We start from the raw sequence: 14055 nt of genomic DNA on the forward strand, positions 1-14055 counted from the left end.
CTATCTACTATAACTAATTTTATATCTTAGTACGAGAGCACCAGATATTTGGAAAAACTTTTGTTTTATGATTATTATTAATTTACTATTTTGGCAGATAAGTGCAATGGATTTAGAATCCTTAAATATAGATTTTCCTATAGGTAGTATTAAAGTTTAAAGAGATTTTTGGTTTGTTTGTTCTTACTTTGTTAATTACCGTTGTTATAGTTGGAGTTGCTTTTTTAACTTTATTAGAACGTAAAGTTCTTGGATATATTCATGTACGTAAGGGTCCTAATAAGGTTGGTATACTTAAAGAAATTTAATCAGCAACATATACAAAAACAATAAATTAACTTTAACATAAATAATGAAATAAATAAAGAAAAATAATTTATGTAATATTTCAGATCATACCGAATTGCGCTATTGAATATTCTGTATAAAATGAATTTAAGCTATTAGTCACGGAGAAATTTAAAAAAATAGTGACTTGCCTGTCAATAATTCGGGAGGAGCGGTTGGTTGCCGTATGTGTCAAACTAATTTAACTAATTTGAAAAATGTACGTTTTGCGAGTTTCATTTTTAAAGTATCATATCTACAGCCCGGATGTTTAGGCATTGTTAATAGTTAAAATAGACAAGTAAAAAATAAAATTAAAAACATAAAAAAATACGCTGTCAAAAATTGAGAAAAAAGACGCAATATGCGTGCACAAAAGAGAATTAAACATGAAAAAGATGCTCTAAATTCTAAAGAAAAGCAAAGAATCTAACATATTTTATTACCTAATTTATATGATATTCATTCAAAACCCCTTGTTATTGGTTGTACGTTATAATATGATTACACTTTTAGATTTTCTGATGTCGAACTCTTCCTTCTATGGGTTAGAACAGTTTTCAGCACAGGAAAAGTTATACATCAATTAATGTAACTGCAGCAGGTCTGAAGTAAGCATTTGCTGTAGTCGTTTAAGTTAATTATTTAGCATTTGCCTGTAGTTGTTTAAGTTAATTATTTAGCATTTGCCTTTGGAGCAGCGAAATTTGTAATATTTAAAAAATTAATGCGGAAGCATTTCCGATTTTTGAGCAACTGAAAGTGCAAATTTAGCACGTTTCATTTCACTTATATGCGATCCTTGAAGTGTAGAGATCTGACAGAGTAACTCCTAGCCACTCCGGCCTCTCCTAGTCTTTTAAAATTAAGGCGGTAATATCTCAAAGAAAGATTCAAATGCTACGAGTTGGGTGGGCAGGAGGAGATTTTAAGCGTTCTTGTAATTCCGTTTACGTAAGTAAATAAGTCCTATAAAGGATTAGAACTTTGGGATAGTCAGTATTAAACTTACATATATATGAAATGCAAATTGAAGGCAATTGCAATGTTGGTTGTTCAAGTAACTTAAAAATATCAAGTAAATAAACTTTCATATTTTAAAAGGCGAAAAGACAAAAAGGCTCTTACTCTTAATATAGGCAGCAATTGCTTAAATAGACAAGATTGAAATGACTTTATTGCTTCTATATAACTCGAAACGCATTTAAATCTATATAAATTTGACATATGTTAATCCAGTAATGAAAGGTATTTTACCAGATATTCGGGCTCTAATCATGCCATTCAAAAGTCACTTCAAATTTTAAAACATTGTTCATATTATAATATTCCAGGTAGAAAAGAAACGTCACTCTATTGTGCAAACAATGGGACTTTTAATTTGTTACTCTTTGCATAGCTACCATTTTGTTTATTAAGATATTGATAATTTTATTGATACTGATACAAGAATTTCGAAGATTCATGTCATGATTTATATCATTAATGTTAGGTTGGATAGAGCTGATAATTGCAGAATTTGTCTCGAAATAGCATCCAGTTATTAATTAAAAAGGTGTTCACGATTTGAAACTCACTGCATGGTGTGGCTTTATTTCGCAATTCATTATTGGTCCATATTTCTCCGAAGAAGACCATTGAATATTAGAGAATTTCACATTACTCATCCTACAGAACTTCGTCACCCCTAGACAGACAAATCACGATCTGGAAAAGATAATTTTCATTAAATATGCGTAGGGACCATCCCAAATCTACAACCCTGCAAAACAATTAGTTACACAGATATTTGACGATCGTGTCATCAGTAGGTGCTTTCTAATAGTATGGCCTCCACGATCTCCAGATCTCAATCCAGCCTGTCTTTGATTGTGGAATTACCTTAGGGAACGCTTTCGTGGCACATTCAACTACCTTACTACAACTGAAAGATGCTATCTCGGAAGAAATCGAGATTATTTCAATATTTTCCGAAAAAGCTGTTATGGCGAAAGATGAGTGGAACGGAGAAAAATTCTTTCCGGCGCCGGGATTTGAACCCGGGCTTTCAGCTCTACGTGCTGACGCTCTATCCACTAAGCAACTCCCGTGTTCAAATCCCGGTGCCAGAGAGAATTTTTCTCCGTTCCACTCATCTTTCATCATATGATGACGCAGAATATCTGCATGGAAATATCATATGTACTTCGGTACATCATAATAATATATGAAAAATGCTGTGCATAGTGACGCAGAATGAATGGTGCTTGTCTAACAAAAGAAACGGCGGACATATTACCAATGTTTTGTAAAAAGTAAATTCCATTGTTTGCCCAACACAGTGACTTTATAATTTTGTTTTTTTTTTTCCTACCAACATTGTTATAACATTTATAGCTTTTTAAGTTCGAAGTGACTTTTGATTACCCTGATGTAAGTAATTATAATCAAAGGCGTAAAATTTTCCATAAAATTTTCGAAAAATTAAATAATCGTCAATTATGCAAAATTTCGGCAACAATAATAGCTGAATATTTTGAAAAAATATTTGGCACTGAAAATAACAATTCTCCTCTTTCTGACATACCAATATCTACAGACGATGTTGACTTACTAAATGATTTTACAGTTAGCGAAGATGATCTACATAAAGCTTTATATCAGGCCTGCACAAGGTTTGCGCTCTCCGAGCCGGCTCACAGCTCATGAGCGGAATGCAGGTATGTATTAGCTCCGCTCTGTATAAGGGTGGACTGGAAGAAGGGGTGCTCTCGTACAAAATGTACACAAGGTGTTCATGAAATGAATTCCCGTTCAGTGTTTACAAAACTGTCTTGGACTGTTATTAATTAATAAAGAAATATTTATTTTACAAAAATAATAGAAATTCTATAGCTACTTAAATGTACAATATCATTTTGTTATATTTTTATTTATCAGTACATGAAATCGGGGTTTTGGCAGCTGAAAGGAACAGTAGCCTACTGATCGTAATGAAACATCAGTTACAGATGTTGGATGTCTGCCTTTATTAAAGTTGATAATAGAAAACAGTTGCTCACAAATACACATTTTGAGCCAAACATAGCAAATCAGCCAGCCTGTGTAGTCGTGGATATTATTGCTAAGGTTTAGTCTTGTAAAAGTCAACCAGACTAGTAGTATTATTCAAACGGTCTTTAGCCCTTAGGTCACATTGAAGATCAATCATTTCAAGCTGTAATTTGTTAAATGTTATGTTTTATTTAACTACGCTCGCAACTAGCGAAGTTATATCAGCGTCGCCCGTGTGCCGGAATTTTGAGCCTGTCGCATTTAAGCACACTTAAATGTTAAGTATGACACTGTATCAACTGGTGTTGTAGGAATTAATTATGATAACTTTAAACTTCTTTCCAATTAAGACAAGATCTTGGAACCTAGAATTAAATTCATTTTGAATTTCAATTAATATTTGCACATAATCGTTTAAAATGGCTTCATCACGAGCAGTTTTTATCGTTCGAAAGTGAGCCATATTACCTTCCCAAAACTGACTTACGAAAAGTGTAAGTTTACGACTGAAATCCCGTAATTTATTCAACACATCAACAATGAGCTGGTCTTTTCCCTGAAGAGAGATATTTATAAATTGTTGAAGATTAATAAATTCTAACGTACCCTACATCATGTAATAATGCAACTTTCAACTCCTGAACCTTTTTACTGCGATCTTCAACAAAACCATCGTATCTCTACGTGTGGACTAGTAATGACGCATTATATTATGTTTTCGTCTTTCTTGCAAACTCTTGTGGCTGATAAGTATTGACTCCAGCTGCTGTGAAACAATAAGTATTCTCCCATGCAATATTGAAAGAATTTGCCTGATGATCACTTTTCCGTCTTTTAGATTTCTCCATTATGTAGCCGTAGATAGGCAAAGTGAAATAGCTACTGATAATACACACTACACCAGATAGCTGCGTGGACTATCCTCTACCTATAGCAGGCATACGTCATTCCGACGTAACTTTCCGGCGAGCTGTTTGGACGGCTCTCTCGCTCGATGTGCGCCGTTTGTGCAGGCCTGCTTTATATGGTATCAAAGTTGACACTTCGCCAGGTCTTGATCGTAGCACAGTCCGTATTCTAAGACATTGAAAAACTACTGAATTCCTCACTCTGCTCATTATTGCAATGCTGAATTTTTCTTATGTATCCTCACAACTTAAAAAGGCACGGACTATATTAATTCATAAGGGTGGTGATACAAATCATATAAAAGAATGGAGACCAATAACAATTTTACGCAATTTATTACGTTAAATCCACAACGACGTGGATTCATACCATTACTCGGAACTCACGTGAATACTTCTCTAGTGAAGGGATGCCTTCAAGATGCTAAAAGTAATTGCAAGGTTTGTTGAGTGATTTTTCTTGACGTGTCTAAAGCGTTTGACTCCATTGGACATACAAACATAAAATGGGTTCTTCAAAATTCTGGAACACCTACAAAACTATATTATGGACTTATTGAATAATTGCTTTCAAAAACACAAATCAGGTGGAAGCAGAATTAAAGAAAACTAAACCCACTCTCACTATTATTATTTAATCTAGCAAATAACGGTGTGCTACAAAATCTCATTGGTAATGGAATACGTGAAGAATGTGGGTAAAATTTATCCTCCTTATCCGTCCTTACATTCGCCGATGATGTGGCAATAATATGTAAAAAGTAATGCGACTACTCTGCTCAATTTAGCCGACAGCAGCGTTGCTGAAATAGGAGTAAATCTAAATCCTCTAAAAAGTAAATATATTGTCTTATGGATAGGAAAATTATCTAAATGGAAAATCACCACCCTAAAAGGAGCAATTATTGCTTCAGTTAACTAAAAAGACAAACATATTAAATATCTAGAGATAAATTTTAATAATGAAATCTCACTCGATAAAACTAATGTAATAAAGCGCATAACATTTGACTTGAATAACCTTGTCAAAACAAAACTATTGAAACCAGATCAAAAACTTAAAATAAAATTAATGAATTCATATGACAGAGCTTAGTGTATCCTCTGCAATGTGCGCCTTTAACTCAACTGTCGAAGACTTTTCTTCAAGATTTGGATGAAATTATCAGAAGCGCTGTAAAGGAAATCATTATTTTACCTGATGATACTCCGAACAGTATGTTATACGCTGCTAAAAAAAGTCAGAGGAATGGGTTTACTGTGTGCTGAATGGGAGACTTGTATTCAACACTATAATATATGTAGTCGTCTGTTACCTCTTCAAGATGTACATTTGCATCATGTACGGAAACTAAATAAAGAACAGAACCTGGCACTTCGCAAATTAAATATTCACAAAGACACTCTTCCCTCTAAAATTAACGGAAGAAAGCTGCGAGAGATATTGCGAACTCGATCTTTCCAGTCTTAGTGTCTCTTACCACATAAGGGAAAGGGAGTATCATTAGATGCAGACTGGTCTGACGCTAATTTCTGGATGTCTACAAAATCATCATTATCTTAATCGGAATACATAAATGCACTGAAGATGTCCTGCAACCTGACAGCAGTAAGGCCGGTGCCTGGTCGAAATTTGAGCACAACCCGTTTTCGCCAAATCGGCTGCAACGAGACAGAAATCTTTGGACATGTGCTGGGGTTCTGCTGAAGCACTGAACTGCTGCGAAACAATCGTCGATATCGAGTCAGAGTATCTATAGCTCAAATCCTACAACAATGTGGATGGGAAGTGCATGAGGAAGTTCATTGTATTTCTGTAGAAAATTCCAAACGTAGAGCTGACATCAAAGCGTTTAAAAGGAATGAAAATATAGCATTGGTTTTAGATCCCTCCATTCACTTCGAAAGAAACACCACCCAGGCAGAGGAAGTAAATGTTGATAAACAGGCTACGTATATATGAACCCTGTCTGCCATTTTTCATCTTTGTAAATTTATTATTGTATTATTTCATTATGGATCCTTGTGGTCACCCTCAGTGGAAGGCAAACGATTTTTTTATAAATCTTTCTCTCTCTTAAAGATTTAAATATTATGCTTTTAATGATCTATTCTGTATGTTTTTCGAATTTATCTTCTGTAAGTTCAATCTCAAGTAAGTTTTTCTCTTTTTTTGTTTACTTGTTTGTCACTTTTCGTACTCCGTTATCTTTCATTGTCCGTTTGTTTGTTCCTTTATTTCTTTTTTATGCTTTGTCTAATGACAGCCTCTGATTTGAGGAAGCATTGGTAAATAAATAGAAATAGGAAAGTTCAGACGAAATAAAATCCATATGGAGCCAACGACATGCGGAACTGGTAACAACCATCCTCTTAGGAACCGGTATAATACACAAGAAGTTACACAACTGCTTAGAAAAGATCAGGATTCCTCCTAGAGCCTATATCGAGCTGTAGAAATATGTCATCCTGTCAAGTTGTGCTATAGTTAGTCGAACTTTAAACATCTCAGAATAGCGGGGTAATGAATGTAGATATCTAAAATGTCCTGAGGATCGTTTCAACCTGTTATGTCCGTCATGTGATGAGGAAATCAATTAATATAGTATTAATAATAACAATAATAATAATAATAATAATAATAATCATGAAACTAAGAAAAAGAAACCATGGTTTGATGAAGATTGTTCAATTGTAGTAGAGAGAAGGAAACAGGCAAAATTGAAATTCTTACAGGATCCAATTGAGGAGAATAGAGATAATTATTTCAACGAAAGACAGGAAGCAAGTCGTACACTTAGGAATAAAAAGAGAGATTACTTGAAGGAAAAACTGAATGAGGTAGAAACAAATGGTAAGAATAAAAACATTCAAGATTTATATAAGGGTATAAAGGAATTTAAAAACGGATATCAGGCAAGGGTAAACGTGATTAAGGATGAGAATGGTGACTTGCTTGCAGACTCTCATTCAATCTTGAACAAATGGAAAAACTATTTTGGGCAACTACTAAATATACATAGGCCAAATAGAAATGGTCGGAACGAAATTCAAATACAAACTGCTGAGCCATTTATACCGGAACCCACACTTTCTGAAGTCGAAATTGCAATAGAAAATCTGAAAAAGTACAAGTCTCCAGGTATTGATCAAATTCCAGCTGAATTAATACAAGAGAGTGGAAGCGCATTATCTAGCGAAATTTATAAACTTGTACTTGCAATTTGGAAAAGGGAAATTATACCAGAACAATGGAAGGAGTTCATAATCGTACCTATTCTTAAGAAGGGGGACAAGACTAACTGTAATAACTTTCGAGGAATATCACTTTTGTTGACGTCGTACAAAATTTTGTCGAATATCCTTTTGAGAAGATTAACTCCATATGTAGATGGAATTATTGGGGATCATCAGTGTGGTTTTAGGCGTAATAGATCGACTATTGATCTGATTTTTTGTATTCGACAGATATTGGAGAAAAAATGGGAGTATAAGGGTACAATACATCAGTTATTCATAGATTTCAAAAAGGCATATGACTCAGTTAAGAGAGAAGTTTTATATGATATTCTTATTGAATTTGGCATTCCCAAGAAACTAGTTCGATTAATTAAAATGTGTCTTAGTGAAACTTACAGCAGAGTCCGTATAGGCCAGTTTCTATCTGATGCTTTTCCAATTCACTGCGGGCTAAAGCAGGAAGATGCATTATCACCTCTACTTTTTAACTTTGCTCTAGAATATGCCATTAGGAAAGTTCAGGATAACACAGAGGGTTTGGAATTGAACGGGTTACATCAGCTTCTTGTCTATGCGGATGACGTGAATATGTTAGGAGAAAATCCACAAAAGATTAGGGAAAACACGGAAATTCTACTTGAAGCAAGTAAAGCGATAGGGTTGGAAGTAAATCCCGAAAAGACAAAGTATATGATTATGTCTCGTGACCAGAATATTGTACGAAATGGAAATATAAAAATTGGAGATTTATCCTTCGAAGAGGTGGAAAAATTCAAATATCTTGGAGCAACAGTAACAAATATAAATGACACTCAGGAGGAAATTAAACGCAGTATAAATATGGGAAATGCCTGTTATTATTCGGTTGAGAAGCTTTTGTCATCTAGTCTGCTGTCAAAAAATCTGAAAGTTAGAATTTATAAAACAGTTACTGTATATTACCGGTTGTTCTATATGGATGTGAAGCTTGGACTCTCACTTTGAGAGAGGAACAGAGATTAAGGGTGTTTGAGAATAAGGTTCTTAGGAAAATATTTGGGGCTAAGAGGGATGAAGTTACAGAAGAATGGAGAAAGTTACACAACGCAGAGCTGCACGCATTGTATTCTTCACCTGACATAATTAGGAACATTAAATCCAGACGCTTTAGATGGGCAGGGCATGTAGCACATATGGGCGAATCCAGAAATGCATATAGAGTGTTAGTTGGGAGGCCGGCGGGAAAAAGACCTTTGGGGAGGCCGAGACGTAGATGGGAGGATAATATTAAAATGGATTTGAGGGAAGTGGGATATGATGGTAGAGACTGGATTAATCTTGCTCAAGATAGGGATCAATGGCGGGCTTATGAGAGGGCGGCAATGAACCTCCGGGTTCCGTAAAAGCCAATAAGTAAATAAGTAAGTGTGTAGCACGAATGGGTGAATCCAGAAATGCGTATAGAGTGTTAGTTGAAAGACCGAAGGGTAAAAGACCTTTGGGGTAGCTGAGACGTAGATAGGAGGATAATATTGAAATTGATTTGAGGGAGGTGGGATATGATGGTAGGGACTGGATAAATCTTGCTCAGGATAGGGACGGATGGAGAGCTTAAGTGAGGGCGGCAATGAACCTCTGGGTTCCTTAAAAGCCATTTGTAAGTAAGTAAGTAATAATAATAATAATAATAATAATAATAATAATAATAATAATAATAATAATAATAAATAATAGTAATAATAATAATAACAACAATAATAACACTACGTAATATAAGGTACCTAATAATAATGGAAATATTAGCTAATAAATCGTGAATTAACGAGTGTCATGATCATTTACATAATATGTCTGTACCAGAAGTAATTTGCAAAATTGAACATATACATAGAGTGATACAGAAATTGTTTTACTTCCAATATGACATTAAAATACGCGAGTTTTATATCATTGTTTTACGAACAAAAGAAGTAAGATTGTCACATAGCAGCGACAGAATTAACAAAACGCCGTTTACTACAACTCAACTAGCGAAATATGTGTTGTAGTTTACAAAATTTGGAAGTGAAACAAGAGTTTAACGTAATATTAACCATGAGAATGATGTTAGGAGAGCTCCGAAATACGGTTAGTTATCCGAATTACAGATAGTTAAGGTTATGGTACCGCACCTTTGGAAAGTAGATCTGTTAACATGACATTCACTGGTAGCTATAGGTGTGTTCTCGAAACCAAAGGTGCTCTTAGCGCTGCTATGACAGTAAGTTCCAAGAAGAGTCTTAGACGACTGTCCTCAGAGATAGCTATGCCTTACACCAGAGGTTCCCAATCGGTGTATCACGACACGCTGGAGTGTCGCGCAGCTCCATGAAATGTGTCGCGAAATTTTTGATTTGAAAAATAAATTTTATGGTATCCAGAAAGTCTCTTTACAACGTATTTTTTATTTGCAACGAAGTTTTTGATATGGTACATTTTATTTTGAGACAGACTATCAATGAAACGTGAACAGCTACAACAATGCTCAGTTCAGTTTCTCAACCATAAGGCCATGTATAAAGAAACTCTGTGCAAACCCACCAACCGCAGATTTCACATTAATTTAAATAGGCGAGTTTTCAAAATCGATAATTTTTTATCGGGCATCCAGCATAGATAGGTTAGGATTTTTGAAACATACTTTTGTTTTCTTTCTAATGCCACTCAAGTTGCTATTTGTTTGTTTTTTTTTTAATAATCTTCGATTGCGCTGAAACGGCGTTCCGGCACCTTTTCGTTGCATTTTTCATCATGGAACCGAAATATGTGTGAATAACTATGCTTTTAATATAATTTTTCTTTGAATTCCGCTTAGACCTTGAAAGTCTTAGTTGGACGAAAAGGAGGTTAAAAATGAAAAGATTCCCGTGCAGTGAACAGTAATCATCTTCCCGTCCGCTATAAAATATTCTACACAGAGCTCCACCACCTCTTTCTCCAGAAGAAATGTACTAGTTATTATTAATAATAATAATAATAATAAAATCAAATAAGTGTGTCGCGATATCGTGGGCGTTCAGTGAAGTATGTCGTCAGTCAAAAAAGCTGGGAACCACTGCCTTACACAACTTGTCAACGTTACCTGAAATTTTACCTCTACCGAATGCAAAGTGTTCAGGCTACGCGATGTGGATCCCCAGAAACGGATCTTATTTATTTTTCATATAAAAGTCATAACAGAAAAACAACACAAGGACGGTGTTCCTGCAGGATAGCGCATCACCTTATTCGGGAAAGGAAGTTCTTGAATAACATTTGACGTCAACTGGTGGCTAATTATGTGGCGTCTAAATTATCCTGACTTGACGCAACCCTATTTCTTTGTTTGGGGTTTTGTAAAGAATAATGTCTATGACAGAAACTCAGTAATACTGATAATCTCAAAGCAAAGATTGCTTGAACTTTTAGAAAAACTACTCCTGAGATGTTACATCACATATGAAAGAGAGAAAGAAACCTTACAATATGAATAAGTTATTATACAGAGTGTTTCCGAGGTGGTGTTACAAACTTTCAGGGATGATGGCGAAGAGCACATGTATCAATTTGAGATAAGGAACCCTGGTTCGGAAATGACCGAGTCGAAAGTTACAAGCAAAAATAGTTGTGTGGAAATGAAATAATTTTATTCCTCTGTACGCCTTATTTATGTGTATTTATCTGTACATCTTATACATACGTTTACGTTGTCTACTTACAGTATTCCATTCAGTGCACTGTCTGAGGGATGGGGACAGGAAACTACACTAAAGAATGCAGATAGCGTAATGTGTAACGGATATGCTCGGTCCTGATATGCACGTCTGTAGACAGCAGTGTATGTGTACAAGTTGCAGTGTCCAGTCGATCAATCCTAGTGAAATGGAGTACACGATAGCGGAATAAGTAGATCTGATTTTGGAATACGGATGAGCCAATGCGAACAGTAGACAAGTTCACATATTGTATCGGATCTAGTACCCAAGTAGGAGACATCCGGTCCATACCATCTTTCCACGACTGTTCCAAAGTTTAAGGAAAGGAGGGCACGTGGTGCCAAATTACAATTCCATTTCCACACAACTATTTTTGCTTATACCTTTCGACTCAGTCATTTCCGGACCATGTTTTCTTTTCTCAAATTGATACATGTGCCCTTCGTCATCATCCCTGAAAGTTTGTAACACCATCTCGGAAACACCCTGTATAAGCCATGGTGGCACGTAGAGGTATAATGTGGATAAAACTCCCATGCTTGTGGAATATACTCGTATTTGCAAATTACTGAAAAGTAGATCACAACAGGTCTCATGTTCCAGCGTTTTTATTTTATGTCTTCCCAAACGAAAGATATTTTTCATAATTGTAAATTGTAAACAATTTTATTACATTTGATATACAAAAATTCTAGCAAATACTTGAAAGAGAGTGGTGTCATGCTAGGGGAGGAATCAATATATAATGCAATTACACAGTTAAATTAGAATAAAGAACATCTTAGAAAGTTAATATTCACTAATAAGGAAGTGTTCACATATTTTTAAATTAAAAATGTTTGAATGAAATAGAGTAGGGAATTTCTTTGTGAGTACGATTATACTATAGGCATAAAACAGTGTATTACGTTTCTATATTAAATCTTTTCGTATGTAAGAATGAAGAATTGATTGGGACATGTATGTATATTGTCTTCTATCGAAACTGGGCTCCATTGGTTATCATTTTGTTATCAATGTGGTAGTCTCACGATGTTTTAGGAAAATGTGTGTAAACTGTAGATTTTCTCAGCAGCACATTTTCTCTTCATACATTAACACGGAAAAATGCCATTGCAGTAAATCGATTATGCGACAAAATTGGCAGTTGCAACCGATGGCTGTTACGTTGAATAATTTTCCTGCCAACTGTGATGAAAGGAATGCATCTGTGAGAAAATATAGGCCTACCTCCGTATTTGGCATCTGCAATTTATAGTCAGAACACAGGTTAGCAGTATCTTACTGATAGAATTTCAAGTTAATATCCATTGCAGAAACTTCAAATATTGTATGTCTGCAAGACTTCTTCTACATCAGACTTTATTAATAATAGTTTATTTTTCGTTGTGTTGTCAAAATAATATCACAAGAGTATTTATCCAAAGAGATTAGAGTTCGAGTGATATTTCAATAAGATTCTCTCGAGAATAACGATAAATAAATGATTTTAATAGAATAAGATATTTAATGTTGCTAATTTAATATAGTATTTAATTGACCGACATGATCTTGATCTCTTGGAATATAAAATTCATGGGTAAACAGTTTACAATAGCTGTAGAAATTATTATTAGTGTACCGCCTCCTGGAACGCATCCACGCATCTGATAGCTGCTTATACTGCTTGCTCATAAAAACATTCTAACAATGTTTTCATTGAAATAATGTGTTTCCAAATTCCAACGGTAGGTGCAGCACCAACAGCTCATCTGTATGTCTGCTTCAAACTATATAAAAAAATTCTTGTACCTACTCTGTGCCAGTGTGACATATTGAAGTATGTTACAAATAATAATCATCAGAAACTTGTGTCAGAATCTCTTGTGGATAAATTCGTGGAACCTCTACTTGGTAATGTAGGGAAATTCCACACAGAAAAAGTTTTCCGGTTTCCTTTTTCGGAGAAACCCGCAAAAACTAAATTTTTACAAACTTTTTCTTTGGGTCGAAAATCGAAACTAATGATAGATAACGGTGTAGATTCGCGCTATTAAACACTTTCTGAAATAATTAGCATAATCGGTTGGAATTTATAGATTTTATTAACGTTTATACAAATCTCCTTTCTCGGAAAGTACTGAAACTGTAAGTTCCTGGGGCACCAGTTCATTTTTATTGAATTACCTAGTTGCAAAAGTCCCTATCTGGAAAGTTCATATATTTTTTGTAAGTCATCAAATATTGGTAGCATATGAACAGATTATGATCTCCTGCAGTTTTTAAAGAATAAAAACAATTAATTAACCTTACAAGTTCCATAAAATGCCCTACTGATGGTTAGTTTGCAAGTTTAATTTGAAAACTGTTTTTAATTCTGCCACGTAGAAGCTTTTGTAACTGAGCAACTCATTGGCTTTCATATTTTAAATTATGCATATCTTGTTGTATTTCCTTTTATTTCAAGAGCAAAGAATATAATGGATTAATGAAGCTGTTAGAGTCGTGAAACAAAGTAATATTTCAAGCACGTAATATAAACATAAAGCATACGACCTATACACACAAGAGACTTCAAGGGCCATTAGGAGCTGCCATCTAGCGGTAATTTTTTCCTATTCGTTACATGTTTGCCCTTTAAATGAGGAGGCAGTATAAAAAGCCATGGGATGTGTTCCAGGAGGCGGTGAATTAGTAAAATAGCAAAATTAAATAAATATTAGAGGTTATAAATTTTATTATAAACTAGTTCTTTCATTTGGTGAATTATCGACAAGATTAGAACTCATGTGATAATTGAATAATACTATTTCGCGAATATATGGGTATTAATAAATAAGGCCTAGTTTAAACAT

Source organism: Periplaneta americana, chromosome 14, assembly GCF_040183065.1.
Source record: "Periplaneta americana isolate PAMFEO1 chromosome 14, P.americana_PAMFEO1_priV1, whole genome shotgun sequence".
In the NCBI taxonomy this organism is placed as follows: Eukaryota; Metazoa; Arthropoda; class Insecta; order Blattodea; family Blattidae; genus Periplaneta; species Periplaneta americana.